This window comes from Vicugna pacos, chromosome 11 (genome assembly GCF_048564905.1).
Source record: "Vicugna pacos chromosome 11, VicPac4, whole genome shotgun sequence".
Classification (NCBI taxonomy): domain Eukaryota; kingdom Metazoa; phylum Chordata; class Mammalia; order Artiodactyla; family Camelidae; genus Vicugna; species Vicugna pacos.
Window position 1 is genome coordinate 8228141 of NC_132997.1, and position 16284 is coordinate 8244424.

The following is a 16284-nucleotide window of genomic DNA, read 5'->3' on the forward strand; positions in this document are numbered from 1 at the left end:
GGATGGTTACAATTTGTAGCACGTTGACAAGGGTTTTACAAATTAATAACATTTTGGATTCCCTCTATATTCTAAGTTGATAAGCTTTTAATTTGCATATTGTAGCATTTGTACTATGTGGTACATAATTCTATGGGTCTTTTTTTTTTTTGTACATACAGGTTTCTGTGTGAATATAAGTCTTCACTATTTTTGGTAAATATGTAGACATGGGATTGCTGGGTCATATGGCAAGTATATATTTACACTACAAGAAAATGTCAAAATGTTTTCCAAAGTGACTACCATTTTTCTTTCCCTCCAGAAATGTATGTAAATCAGGTACTTATAACTGCACAAGCATTTGGTATTGTCAGAACAGGTATGTGATAGTATCTCATTGTTTTAATTTACAATTCTCTAATGACTACTGATGTTGTACATATTTTTGCATGCTATTTACTATTATTTGGGGAAGTGTCAAGATATTTTGCTGATTTCTTTATTGGACTCTTTCTTATTGAGTAGTAAATTTTTGGATTTGTTATATGTGAAATTTGCAAACAATTATTCTCAGTTTATGTTTTTTTTTTCTTAACAGTATGTCACATAATAAAAGCTTTTAATTTTTTAGAAATTCAATTTCATTTTTAATAGATAACTGAAAACTTTAATGAGCACTTTAGCACAAATATTTCTCCTATATTTACTTCTAAAAGTTGTATAGTCACATTTTATACTTAGGTCTATGATCCATTGAGTTAATTTTTATGTAATTTGTAAGAGATGAGTGAGTTTTGTCATGTAAGTGTATTTACATTCAACTCTTCCAGCATGATTCGTTAAAATGGTTATCTGTTCTCCACTTACTTGGCTTCACTCTTAATTAAAACTCAGTTGACAATGTCTGTGTGTCTTTTTCCAAGCTCTGTGTTCTACTCTATTGTGCTGTGTCTACACTTTCACCAATACCATATTATTTTTGTTACTGTAGCTTTAGAGGTTTTCTGTTTTCTTCTATTATGTTGATTTCTGCTCTTCAACATTTTAACCATTATATTTGCTTTTGACGTAATTTGCCCATGTTTTTTCCAGTTTCTTAAGGTACAAAACCAATTAGAAAATAAAGTAGAAAATATATTACTTTCCCAGTAAAAATAACATATAACTATAAATTCTGTATTTAAAAAAATATTGGTTTTAAAAAAGATACGTTCCAGACTGTAACAGAGAAATCAAAATAGTTTTATTGTTGTATATATACAAAATAGAATTTCATAGATGGATAAACTTATTGAGTTGTGGCTACATATATCAACAGGAAGTTGTTTTTAAAGACATTATGTTAAGTAAAGCAAATTAAGACACGGGGATTAGGAGGAAAACTAGCAGTCAGGAAGCTTATGGCTAGAGGTTTGGAAGATTATCAGTGCTAATAGAGGGCTGTTGGTAAAAATGCAGAAGCTGCAACAGCAGTGTTTGAGTTAGATATCCATGAATTTGCAGCCTCTTTCTACCTTTGGTTGGTAGTCATGAAATCAGTAGATTAGACATGGAAGAACAATGTCAGAGAAAAATAATAGATGGGTAATGAAAAGTTGTGAGGGGCTTTTATTTTTTCATGAATGAAAACAGAGATATAGAACTCCTTATTTGTATAATAATGTAACATTCACTGTTATAAGATTGTCACTTTTTTCAAAATGTTAGCATGTTACACTTTTTCATTTTAGTTTCAAAGATTCCCTGTGACACATTTCAAGCTGGTACTGTTATATAATTTTTATATGTCATGTGATCTGTTTCCTAGTTTGGTATTTACAGAGCTGTGACTAAAATCCAGGTCCAATTAACTTCTGGTGTTGTGAATTTATTTCACTTAGGCATGAAATTCAAAATTTCTCAACCTAAATCTGTCAAAATCTGACAAAATTACATATCAACATTTCCCTTTTAAATATGCAGCATAATGTATTTGGATTTTTAATTAGCAATGTGTTGTCTGAAAAACAAACAAAAGTTTTATCCAAGAAATTTTTAAAAATCCTCTTTCTCTACCATTTGGCATTACTCCTAAAAGATTAAAATTTCACTGTTAACAATCACATTTTATCAAAGTATAATAATTTATTCCTCTAATTCCCACCATATGTTGGTTGTTGCTATTCCCTATTTCTTCCCCTTCTTTCTATAGGAGCTGAATGGCAAACTCTAAATTCAAATGTCCAGATAATGATATGTGTTGTCACTCAGCATTCTCTTGTTATGAGATAGACTTGTTATGAGATAATCTTGCTTTTTGGTACTGCAAGTTTTAGATGAAATGACCTCATTATTATAGAACATACTAATTCATCAGTTTTTAATTAATCACTTATTGTCTCACACACTCTTTTCTTCAATAACTGAGGTCAGTGTTTTTAGTAAAACACATGCATATCTTTTTCAACAAGTAAAATAGAAAAAATACAAAAACACAGCAAAAATAGTTATTAAAAATCTCTGTACATGGCAGAATCTTTTTCTAGGAGTATCTGTGTGCATAAGCAGACAGATCAATAGACAGACACATGGATGGACGGATAGATGGATGGATGGGTGAGATTGAGCTCTCCCTAAACTTACGTTTCCTGAAGATCTCATTCACTCCTCTAAATTCAAAGGCATTCACTTTATACAGACCCAAAATGTATATATGTCACTAAAATAATCATATTTTTCCTGTATTTGACCACTTCAACTACCAGTACGACCAACAGTTCTAAGTTCCCACTAGTATTTCTTCTGGACCATTTCAGTAGCTCTCTGGGCTCCCTCCTTCATCTCTTTCTCTCTTTGATGTTTCTCCACAGTGGTGAGAATTACCCATTAAACGTAGAAATTAGGCCTTTTTATCCCCATTCAAAACCCTAGAATAGCCTCCTGTCACATCTACAATAAAACACAGCTCTTTGCAAGGCCTGTTAGAGTCCTATATGATCTGTCCCTGAACTGTCTTTCTGAGAGCATCCTCAGACACTTCCCCTCCAGCCCACTCATATCCAGTCACACTGAACTCGCTGTACATTGACCTAGGACGACCTTAGGTCATTTCTCCTCAGGGCCTTGGCACTAGCTCTTTCCTCCACCAAGAGTCTAAGCATGTATGACTCCTATATTTTAGATCTCTGCTAAAATATGACTGCAGAGAGGAATTACCTAGCCATCCTAAAGCAGCCAGCTCTATTTTCTATCCCATACCCTAGTTCATTTCTCTTCATGACATTTATATTTACTGAAATTTATTTTGTATGACTATTTGCATAATTTTATTGAAAATATCCCCTGTGGAATGCAAACCCTGAGACTAGAGAATGTTTTCGTCTAAGTTGCAGTTTTATCTGCAACAACAGAGTGGCAGAAGGCATACAAGAAATATTTGTTGAATGCATGAATTCAAAGGTAGATTAATAAAATGAGAACTTGATGTGCATGTAATTTTAAAAATAAAAATATTGAATATAGTTTTAATTTAACTAAAATATAAATAAATTGAAATTAAAAGTATTGTTAAAATAGAGCTATAATTCTTTATCAAAGGAGATGCTAGTCTCAAGATCCCTCTATGGTTTAAAAACTGTAATGGTTTTTTAATTGATTATTTAAGTCTCTATTCTATCAAGTGATATGTACTATTTCAAAATAAAATATGATGGCATCACTACATGAACTTTAATATTCAAATTCCCCTTCTTCCTATTTACTTTAGGTCATATAACTTTTACAAAATTAATTTTTAAAAAATTATTCTCTCCTCTGTATGCATAATGGTTACAGAAATTTAAACTGTGTGTATATGTGAATGGATTTATCTTTTAAATCATGGTTTTCTCTTTCTGAGTTGTTTATTTTCATCTTTTATCATCTACTTTATATCTGAATATACTTTCTTTTCCATTTGAAATATACTCTTCTTTTGGAACTTCATATTTTGTAAAGGAAATTTTTTGTCAATATTCCATAAAAATCACCTTCTTTCAATTTTGTCATTTTTTCAAATTTCATTTACTATGACTTAGTCAAACCTATCCATTATATTAGTGCTGTTTTTATTATTTTGATTGTTTCGGTTTTTTACTTAGCTTTTATTTCTTTATTATTTTAGTTTGTATTTTATCCTTTATCTCTGCAAACATATTTTTCTTTATTCTACTCTGTATGTATTTTTGAGATTTTTTTTCTTACTTTCTTTTATTCTTTGTTTTTTTTTTTTTAAGAGTTTTATGCCTGTACTTCCACTGCCTCTGTGGTGAATGCTTTATCTGTTGCCATTCTGTGTTTCCATTAGTAATGCCTCTTATGATACATGATATTTCATAGCTGTGTGTTTACATTTCTCTTTTTTCAAAAACAAATCCTATGCCTCATGTTTCACTTGGATCCTTAGCTTTGAGTTAGGCCTACGTGTCTGAAGAAAAGTGAAGATGTGAGTGAGAGTAGTAGTTGAGGAGCTACAAATTGAGGCAGCCGGTTGTCTCAACCTAGTGTCATTGTTTTGAGCAACCTCTCACCAAATCTTTTTTTGTTGTTTTTCTTTACTAGCTTTTACTACATTTGATGAAGAGAACTGCAGCAAAACCCTTTAGGTCACAACCTATTTGTGCTTAAATCTTCTGCTCACTGCTTTCCCTGCCTCTTTTTTGCCTTCACATCTGGCAAGCTCCAAAACTAGCGACTAGTTTGTGTACACTAGAAGTTGCTGTTCACACGATTTCTGTGCAATCCACTATCTGAGTCCTTGACGTCAAACTAAATCTCTACAGTACATTTCCCATTATCACCTCCCCCTCTACATCCTCACTTAACCAAACTCCTTTGAAGTACCAATCTCTGATACCATCATTATATTCAGATGATCTAGGGTTTATCTTTCACGGCTGCAATATCTCATTTGGAAAAGATACATCCTATTTAAAATATGTGGCATAGTCCTTTTCTCTACATAAAAGTCACAGTTTTTGGTCCATTAAGCTATACAGTATTTGGATTTGATTGTGTGGTAATCAATTAGTCCGTATTTCAATGTGGGTGAGAACCACACTGTTAATGCTCAGTATATTCATAACGATCAAAATATTATTGGCATTTAGTATATTCGAGGACTTGAAAAATATTGTTGAATGAATGACAATAGTTGAAAAAAATGAAACGAAATATTAGAAACAATAACGTAGACTGGTAATCTGCCTTAAAACTCTTAACATTCCAGAGAAAGCTTTGCATCTAGTAAATATATAATATATTGTTATCAATTTAAGTTTATGGTTGATATTTACAATTCTTCTCTAAGCAATATTATCTCAAAAGACCCAAATTTAAGTTAACACAGTTTTAGTTTTCTGCATGAACCTGAAAGTTATTTCCTAAAATAAGTATATGATGGTCTACTGGAGAGTGTACCTTTTCAATGAGGACAAATCATCCTACTGAATAACATTAGCGTAGAAATATCCCATTGCCTTCTTTCTCCATTTTCTCTTTTTCTCTCTAGATTCACCACATGACTCATTACATAATATATTTTTAGGATGTAAATAAACATATAGCTTACTTTAAGAAGATTTGTTATACAATTTTTCCTACCTCCTCTTACCTTTGAGCATTAATAATTTTATAGTAAGAATTTGTGAATATAGAAAATCATTCCTTCTTAAAACTATTAATAGGCCATGTGAAAAAGAGTATATATAGTATAACTTTTGTATTTACAAAAGAACAGATATAGCTATTACAATTTTAAGAAAAAGTGGCATTTGAGGATATTTTGCCAATATAAGCAATGAATTTTAAAATCCACTCTCACTAGAAAGAGGGTAACATTGGTGAATATTCTCTATGAGACTAATTTCTTTGGATTGTAAATATATCCCCAAACTAAAAAAGTAAAACACGTTTCTCCATTATTTCAGAAGATCATTTTTAAGTCCTTCCAGGGAACAAAAAGGAACTTAAATGCATTATATTTGGTAGTAAATTGTGACCTAAATCACTACCAAAAATTAAGTGAATTATTACATTGCCAAGCAATCATTACTGGGGAGGAGGGTATAGCTCAGTGGTAGAGTGCTTGCCTGGCATGCACGAGGTCCTGGGTTCAATCCCTAGGACTGCCAGTAAAATAAATAAATAAATAATAACCTAATTACCTCTCCCCCTCCAAAAAAAAGAATGTTGGAATGAAAGATACTTAAAAAAAAAATTACTAGTAACTACTCAAAGAAGTCAAGTCTCTTGATTTTACATATAAACACTTTCTATGAACATCAACTTCATTGATGATGAACTTTTCAGGGAACGAATCTATATGCTGATGAAGGTAAAACTAATGAGAATTCAGAGAAAGTAAGTCTTTGGTTTCACTGTATGACTGACTATTTGGTAAAGGCTGCTGTTTATTCAAGATTCAAGATTATTTTCAAATCAGAATAGGTTCATTATCACAATGTTAGAATGATAACTAGAATTAGGAAGAAAAATTAAAATTACAATCTTGAAACAAAATGATAGACTTTAATAAAATTTCCACTGCCAAATGATATTTTAAAAAGTAGGTAAGTTGATTAGATCACCTTGCAAATTAGAGAATTGCTGTAAATAAGTAAAATAGATTTAAATTTAAAAAATTTTTATGTTGTAGTATTAGAAAGTAAAACAAACTGTATAGTACAACAATTGTATAAACTATTAGAAGAATTACTGACTGCCAATATGAGAGAAAATTAATCTTAGAATATAATACATCACACACTGACAATGATTTAGACAAAAAACATTGAATAAAAGCATACAAGTACGAAAAAGAGTCAGGACAATTAAAGTAGTTTTCCTATTTTATTATTATTATCAATTCCTATTATTTATTTTTCATAGTACGGTTATGCATAAATAAAATATATATTGGTATAAAATTAAAAGGCATCTCAGTCTTTCTGTTGTAAAAATATCTACCAGCATAGTATTGTGCATCCAGATTTGTAAAAACTCTTTTTCCTTCTCCATCATGTAGAAGATAGTAACCTCTAGAGATAAAGAGTAGACTGACTGAACATTCTGAATTCTATAAATGGTGTCCTATGAGATTTAGATCCACCCTGCAAAAGAAACAGAAGTTCATAGACCACAAAAATCTTAGCCCTTTAATCAACTAATAAATTTAAGTGTAATCTAGGAGTAATTGAAGAGGACTCGTGAAAGCTTAACCTTTGTATTAATTATTTTCCTAAAATAAGAGAAAGAAGAGGTGAGGAGGCAAGGTGGGAGAGAGGAAGTATGGGGAGAGGGAGAAGAAGTGTTGAAGGAGGAGGAGGAGGAAGAGACGGAAGATAGCAGGTGCTTTGCTTTTATGCAGTAGCTGTCTGTCCAAGATAATCTTGTTTGGCAATACAGAGCAACTGATGAATGATGGAGACTGTAGAAGGGAAGGAGACATTCACACGATCCAGTCTCTGGTGGGCTTGTGGCAGAATGTAACTTTACTCAACTCACCAGTAAACCTGTAAACTTTTCCAGTATTTTTTAAAGTCTGAGTGCTACCTGGATTAGAATTATTGAGATTCTTTTTGCACAGTGTAGATTTGTACATGTTACGTATAATTGCCAGTTGATAATCATGCATAAGTAAATCAGATAAAGAATAGGATTAAATGTGTATCTGCAAAAGTGACATAGAATATGTATGGCGTGGTTATATCGGGTTTAAGAGATGAGGCATAATTGTTAAAATTTAGCATATTTACATAAAATTTAAATTGTATTGATATTTATCAAATGACATTTCATATATGTTTATTTCTTATAAACACTGATAATGATAAACAAAGATAAACTTATGATTAAAATATAATATTGGGTAAAGGAAATGGACAGGAAATATGATTCTGCCTATGTGGATGGAAAAATATTTAAAAACCAGTTATTTAACGGTAAATTCATCTTATTAAAAAACTGCTGTTTTTGAGAAGAATTTTATCCTAGTAAATAAGCTTCATATTACTATCACATTGTATTCATAAAATTAAAACAAAACATATCTTAATATTACAAATTCTATATTCTTTTAATCATGTGGCAGTTGAAACAAATACTTAAATTTCTCTTCTCACTTTAAGTAAATGTACAGTCAGCCCCCTTTCAGCTCTTCCTGCCCCACTTATATCCCCAAATAATTATTGTGAGGAGAGGGGAGCTCCACTGAACTTTTCCTTTAAAATGAACTGCTGCAGCTCCCTGAAATACTTAATGATTGTTCCAGAAAGTAATCAGAATATAAGAGAATAGTTCCCATTATATTAAATATTCAGATGTCAGCTAGACCCAAAGCTCTGCACCTATCCTTTCTTAACTGGAGGGTACTCTGAGGTCCAAGGCATATCATTCATTGGACTCCAAGAAACAAGGAACATCACTAGCCTGAACCCAATAACTCTGTGTCCTTGCTCAGGAAATCAAGGTAGTTCTGTGAGAACTGATAGTTATATTTTCTAAGAGACTCCAGCTTATTCAACTTCTGTTCAAGTATATAATTGCTAAGTAGCATTCAATCTCTTTAAGTCTATTGAATTTTTCACATTGTACCAGAATTATCTCCTGATTTCCTTTTTTATTTTTTTAATCACGCAGTTGAGATTATTTGTTTTCTTAATTCCCTGGAGTGAAGATCTTTCAGACATTATTCTTCTGTAGATCTACATTGTGGGTTGTCTTGGTAGGTGGAATTCAATTTTATTTTTAATGATACCTGATTCTTGGAAACACTTTTGTATGAATAAACTCTTCTATCTTATCAGAAAAAAATAACTGCAATCATGAGCCATTATATGGCAGTTTCATAAAATATAATAAGCATGTTTTTTATTAATTTTAGTAATTCTTTCACCTTAAATATACTCACATATGCAAACACCAGCATTCATGAACAAAACAAAACAAAATATGGTCGTTAATAAGAAGTTAGTCCTAAAGAATGATACAGTGGCACAGAAATACATTTTTATCTAATTCTTTATAAAATCAAATATAATAAATAATAATACATCATATATAATAAATATAGTAATATGCAATTTTCCAAAATTTTGAAAACTTTGATTCTTCTTCAGTCAGGAAGTTTTAACTAATTAATTGATTAATTAGCATAATTATATCAGCATTTCTCCTTTCTGCTCATTGAAATGAGCACAGAACTGAACAAGTAGTTGGTATGTAATAAAACTTTACTTAATTACCAATAAAAATGTGCAAGTGCACAAAAACAGTAAGTTAAATTCACATTTTACATTATAAAAAATATCAAATGATATAAAATACAAATTTATATCTGGATTTTATTTGGGGGGCTGTTCAACTTTTCATACTAAGCAGATTATTACCAACTTACACTTTAGTGATCTGTTAGCTTTACAGTCAGATGCTAGCAACTTTAAATCAAGATGGACCAAACTGACAACTGCGGTATAGCATGCTATGTTTTAGATTTACAGAGTTTGAGAAAACTTGTTTTAGGGAGTCTTATGAAGAAAGTTATGAACAACTTAGAGTGCAAATACATGTTTATATATTTTGTTCTTCTATATAGTTTATTATAAATATATAGAGATCAATACATATATATATATGCACAAATATAGGTAGCTAGATAGATAGATAAACAGACAGACAGGTATATTTACACACACACACTGCCAAGGTATTTGATGATAAACCTCCTGTCACATGCGTCTCTGTCTCTTGAAGAATACTCCGGGTTTGTTGCTTCTTTTGCCTGAGTACTTCCTCCAATACTGTTTTCAGTATAGGCCTTTGGGTGACCAACCTGCTTGGGTTTTGTATGCCTGAGAGTATTTGACTCTGCCCTTGCATTTCAGTAAGAATTTGATCAGATACAAAACTGAGTTGAAAGTTCCTTTTATCCACATTTTAAAAATGTTCCTTCATTGTCCTCTTATACTCATTGTTGTTAGTGAAAAATTTGAATCCAGCTGACTATTCTTTTCTTCTGGCTGATCAGATCTTTCTTTAATGGAAACTTACAGGATTTTTTTTTCTTCTTTTTAGTAACCTTAAATTTCACTATAATGGGCTATTAGTCAGCTTTTCCTTCTCTCTCTTATTTTGCATTCCATGGGGCCATTTATCTTTTATACTGGAATATTTATTGCCATTATTTCTCTAAATATTTCCTCCTCCCTACTTTTATAATTATCTTTTCTCTGTGATCCCTGTTATCTGAAGGTTGGCACCTCTGCTTTTATCTTCCTGTGTCTTAACTTTCATATTTACCTTGCTTTGTCCTTCCCTTCTCCTGGATTGCCCAGCTCACTAATTTGTTCTGTAAAAGTATCCACACTATTATTAATTATTCCACTTTATCTTTCATTGCAGCTCTTAGGTTTTTAAAATCTCCAGTATTTTACTTAACTGTACTGTTATTTTTCTTCTGTGTTTTTGTTTCTCAATGTTCATGTATCTCAATTATGTTTCTAATAATAGGAGCTATTTATCATTCCTTATTTCCACAGTTTATCACCACTCTAAGTAATGCTTCAGATTAGCGCTGCACTTTAACACTTTCCCCAGTCAGCGGCAGCTTATTAGGGTGGTACAGAATGCCTTAGAGTCTAGAGCCTAAATTGTGATCTACTAGTCTTGAGGATTTGGAGACAGAGGTGAAAAAGAGTGATTGCTTAAACAGTGAGTGGGATTGCAATATTCCAAGATCCTCCACTAGCTAATGAAATTGCCCTGATTTTACCACAAGCATCACTGGCCCAAGCCTTTACTAACACTAACACTCCTTTTTTACCCTTTTTCCTTTTTTCCAGCTTCATTGATACATAATTGACACGTAATGTTTTGTAAGTTTAAGTTGTACAAGGTAATGATTTGATATATGTATATATTGTGAAAAGATAACCACAATAAGTTTAGTTAACACATCCACCATGTCACATAGTTTCTGTGTGCATGTGTATGTCTATCTGTCTGTGTGTCTATGTGATAAGAACTTTTAAGATCTACTCTCTAAATTGAAGGGGCATTTCCATAGCCTCAGTGGAAGAAGGGGTATGAACAGAAATCAAGCTATTTTTTCTGATTTATTCTCCGTATAAACAGGCTCCTGCTTCATGGACCTCTATTCATTTTTTTACATTTAGAGTATTTCTCATAGTTCCCAGTTTCTGCTTCCCTCTCCCCCTCCAGGTGTCTTGATCCTTCCCTCCGTAGTTTTACATTTGATGTTGGGGAAAAGAACCAGAAGCTGAAGTGGATTCCCCATCTTGGTACAAACTAGCTGCCTTGACAGTTTATTAACTCATTAAAAAATTAAATAATAGTATTGTCAGTAAGCATTACTTAGAAATTCTTTGTAGCAGGTACTACTGTTTACCTACCTAGCATTTTTTTTAATTTACTTTTTCTTTTATAACAGAATCATATTATATATGATATATATCATATGTTACATATGATATTATATATATATATGTATTTGGCAGTTATCCTTATCTACACAACCACGTGCATCATTAAGCCAACAATTCATCCCCTAGCTATTATTGCTTTAAGAATAGTTTGGACCTATTCTGTTCAATTGTTGCCGATAGACGCAACCGGTGTTCCAGGTTCTTGTCCCGTCCCAGAAAGAATTCAGAGACAAGACTTACAGGTTAAAAAATGTAAAGTGAGGATTTATTAAAGGATGGATAGTACACTCTCAGGGGAGAGTGGGCAGACTCAGGTGAGCGGCTGCCCTGAGTTTCTTTGGCAAGTTAGTTACATAGGGTGTAAAAATGAATGGGCGGAATATTCATTGGGGAGTGAAGGGTTTGGGGTCGTATTCCCTGATTATCATCCCAACTCCACCTTCCCAAAGGGAGGAGGGGTTTTTGTCCTTATTTAGTCTGGATCAGAAGTGTCATGGCATCGGTGCATGATGTGTACTTCTGATCTGCAAGGCTAATTTTATTGAAATGAGGGCATAATGAGCAAAAGGTTACATTCGGACACTAGAAATTCCTGCCTTTTCTCACCTTTCTTTGTTTTGCTCCAGGCCACTTGTCATCCCAAAAGGCATGATCCCTTATCAGCCCCAAGGTTCCTGCTTTTCTTTCTCTACCCAAGGATCCCTGCTGCTTACAGGATGTGTGGTTTCCTGCATTTGGCCTGTGCTCCTCCTTTCTGCCCAATTCCTGCCAATTGGTCTGTGTCCCCCTTTCTCTGCTTATATCTAGCTATCTGCCTGCTCTAACACAATCACACATGATAGGAAGTTTCTTGGGAAAGGGGTTGTCTGAATGTGTTGATCCACATTTTATTTAGTTGTTACTGTGTGTGGATTTAATACCTACAACTGCTGCAGCGTTTCTGTTATCCTCCTGAAGATGAAGCTCACACATAAGCAGATAGAGTAAAAGGAATTTTAGGAAAATGGATCTGAGTTCAGAAGTACTGCATCTAGGACTATACTACTTCTGAATTTTATTATAGAAAAATAACACATTTCTTATTGTTTAAGTCAGTTTGGAGTTTGGAATTTTTGTTACTTGACAGTAAGGGCATTCTCATTGATGTGTTTAAATCAATTTATCATAAGAGTTTTAAAATTGTGCAGTGTATAATTAATTAAGCTCCTTGATGCTTGAGTATTTACTTTAATGATATATAAAAGCAGTTGACTATGAGGCTGAGATTGTTGAAATTGGGGCGTTTCCCAGCCACGTAAAGCAAATAAAGTTTACTGAAAAAAAAAACACTTCAAGCTAAAGATTTTATGTTGTTGATATGTATTGCAAAACTTAGTTTTCTACTTTTTAAAATCTATACTTAATACACATTTGTGGAACTCAGCCAAATTAATGTGTTTATAGCTGTATAATTCTAGGAAAGTTACCTACTGAATTCTAAACAACTCTCTGTAGGAAAACAACACTTTGCTTACTATTTGTTAATATAGTTTTCCAATCAGTCCTAAACTACTAAAAATGTACTATTTTAGACAAGATGTGTGGCTATGTGAATGGCACATATTTTACTTCAATTTAATTTTATTTAAAGAGCTCTGTTTAAAGTCTAATACTTACATTGTTTTCTGAAAGCTGACTAACAGGGAAAATTCATATGGCGTCATCTTCTACAAGTGTTCTATTGTGTGCTGAGCTTGGCTAAATGGGGTGAGCCAATGTGTGGTGAGCTTTGTTTTTTTTCAATCTTAATATGAGCACCAAGGATTTCCACTGTTTCTGTGAGAAAGAAGCAAATTAATGATTGTACACAGGGCCAATTTATTTCCCACTTCTATAATGCATAATAATAAAAGTCATCAAAGATTTATAAATATCAGAATAATTTTAATAAGATAGAAAGTCTCAATATTTATCATTTTTCTACATACTTGACATTTTTAAGAATTCAGGGACTAAGGACTGTATGGTTGCAAGTTTATATTTTTATTCTGATACAACTTCAGTTCCAGAACATATTATTTTAGTTTATGTCCTTGTGTCTTCTTGTCTCCTTGCAGTCTACTTGCAAGGATGCTTTTCTTCTGTTGTTAAATATATTTGAAAAGCAGATGTAAAAAATCACTAACTGTAGGATTCAAATTGTGTTTATATTCATAGTAAAATAATTGCCTAAACTTAGTTTAATACTATTATTTCCCCGACATATTTCCTATGTGTATCAGTCACCAGGATACTGAATTCCTTGAAAAATAATTGAATATATTTTACTCAAAATTAAAAACACCTATGCCAGATGATAGAAATCCTTTTTCTTACTTGTCATATCATGATAAAACAAGTTTGACAAGCATCTACTTGTCAAAGACATATAATCAAATACTAAGTTTTTTAATAAAATAAATGCTAGCTAAAATTTTAATTCACTGTAATTTATGTATGGAAAATTTATACAATTTTAAAACATGAGGTTTTCTTAAAAACTGCTTTGTTGTATTTCAATTCATATGGATAAAATCTTCCTGTAGAACCATACTTTCATCGCCTTCCTTTCCCATATTAAAATCACATTCTTGTGAAACTTCTATTGCTTATGATAGAATGGAAAAAATAGGTGAATATCTAAAAATGTTTGAGTCTCATCCTCCAATATTTTTAGATTGAAGTAGCCTCAGGTAAAATCAACTAGGATAAAGCAGTAAGGGCACTTCAAATCCATGTTACTTTATATTACAGTACCCTGTATTACATTACTTTGGTTCTAGAACCCTGATGTACATAATTTTCCACTGAGATCAAGCTATGAAGAGCCTTACTTAAGATCTGGTGCAACACTCTCTAAAATGATCTGAATTTGTGTGCTTACATTTACAAGCATGGCATGTAAAAAAACCAAATCTCTAAAAAGAAAATTCCTGGCAAGATAGTTAATGCAAAGAATGTTAAAGATGAAAAAGGTAAGGAATATGTAGGTACAAAAAAATTTGGTCCTAAGGATTCAGAAGAGTCAAAGGTATTGTCTCTGAAATACAAAAGGTATAAAAGTCACCTAGATGAAATTCCATAGCATTACCAAGGCATCACTGGGATGTGACTGTTAGATTTATGATGCACTTAAGATCTTATCAATACTTATGTTCTTAAACATCAACTATGTTCTGATCATTTAAATTTGTATTCCAAATACCAAGACACCCCCAAAGCACACTGAGTTTTAAACTTGTATATCCAATTGATATTGAATATTTCCAGATGTCCTCATAGAAAGTTTAGATACAGTATGATCAAAACTTAAATCTACTAAGCCTGCTCTTTCTGCAGCATTCATTAACTTATAGAATGATACCATTATCCATTCAAGCACACAAGAAATGATTTTTTCACTCTGTTCTTTATCTGCACATTTAATTAGTAACCAAGTCTGTAGACCCTCTAACCTAAACATCTCTTATTAATATAACTTTATTAAAACATCTTTCATATCATTTAATTCATCATTTCAAGTGTACAATTAGAGCAAAAAAGTATATTTACCAAATTGTACATTCATCACTTTAAACCAGTTTTAAAACATTTTCGTCACCCAATAATATCTTCCATGTCTATTGACATTTACCTTCTGTCCCCTCGCCCTCTTTCAGGCAACTGCTAATCTACCTTCTATCTTTAGAGATACTGGTTATTTCATATAAATAAAATCACACAGTATATGTGAGGCCTTTTGTTTTTAGCTTCCTTCACTCAGAGTAATTCATTTATCCAATAATTTTTAAGCAATTTTATGTATAGTTAATTAATTAGGTAGAAGGAATGATATGATTGGCAAAAAAGGTAAGGCTTCCCACACATAGAGTTTGAAGTCTTGTTGAGGGAAACATATGCTAGTAAATAAATAAATAAATAAATAAATAAATAATATGTGATTACACTGAGAAAAGTACTAAGAATAATTGTATTGTTTCATGATAGACTGAAAGAAGAAAATTTAAACAACCCAGGAATAACAGGAAAGTCTTCCCAGAGGAAGAATATATTAACAGAGATCTGAATAGGTTAAGAGTTTAAAAGATCATCTAGATTAGTTAGTTGGGATGAGAAAAAAAAGGAATAGAAGGAACGGAATGAGGATAGGGAAATACTAATTAGGAGGCTACTTCAGTAGCACTGCTTAAAAAAATAATAGGAATTATTAGTGGTGGTAAATATAGAGAAAAGCAGATGAATGCTTGAAATCTATTTGGGAAGTAGAATGGATACCAAGGAGAAAACACAGAGGAACCAAATAAACAAAATAAAAAATGAAAGAGGAGAAATAACAACTGATACCACAGAAATACAAAAGACTGGACCAGAATATTATGAAAAATGTGGTGGGTTTTATGTTTCTAGAAACTTCTCCATTTCTTCTAGGTTGTCCAGTTGGTTGGCATATAATTGTTCATAGATTTTGCAGATGATATGATACTCTGTACGGAGAACCTGCAAGTCTCCTCACAAAAACTACAAGAACTGATAAATGAATTTAGCAATGTAGCAGAATAGAAGATTAACACACAGACATCTGTTGCATTTCTTTATACTAACAATGAAATATCAGAAAGAAAAAGTAAAATAAATAAATAAATAAACAAATAGGACCTAATCAAACTTATAAGCTTTTGTACAGTAAAGGAAACTATAAACAAAATGAAAGGACCACATGTGGACTGGGAGAAAATATTTGCAAATCATTCAACCAGAAAGGACTTAATTTTCAACATATATAAACAGCTCATACAACTCAATAACTGACTTAAGGAAAAATCAT

The 16284-nt window shown here is 32.0% G+C and overlaps 1 long non-coding RNA gene across 4 annotated transcripts in view; it reads left to right on the forward strand.

The window, feature by feature from the left end:
* Positions 1 to 16284, forward strand: part of LOC140699150 (uncharacterized) — a 174506-nt gene that overhangs the window by 74036 nt on the left and 84186 nt on the right. The window contains exons 3-4 of one of the 4 annotated variants that reach the window (XR_012077155.1): positions 305 to 361; positions 8638 to 8720. This is a non-coding gene — a long non-coding RNA (uncharacterized lncRNA). Of the gene's footprint in view, positions 1 to 161; positions 244 to 304; positions 441 to 8637; positions 8721 to 16284 lie in introns of those variants that run through there. The other 3 variants (XR_012077153.1, XR_012077152.1, XR_012077151.1) reach the window with 3 other exon arrangements.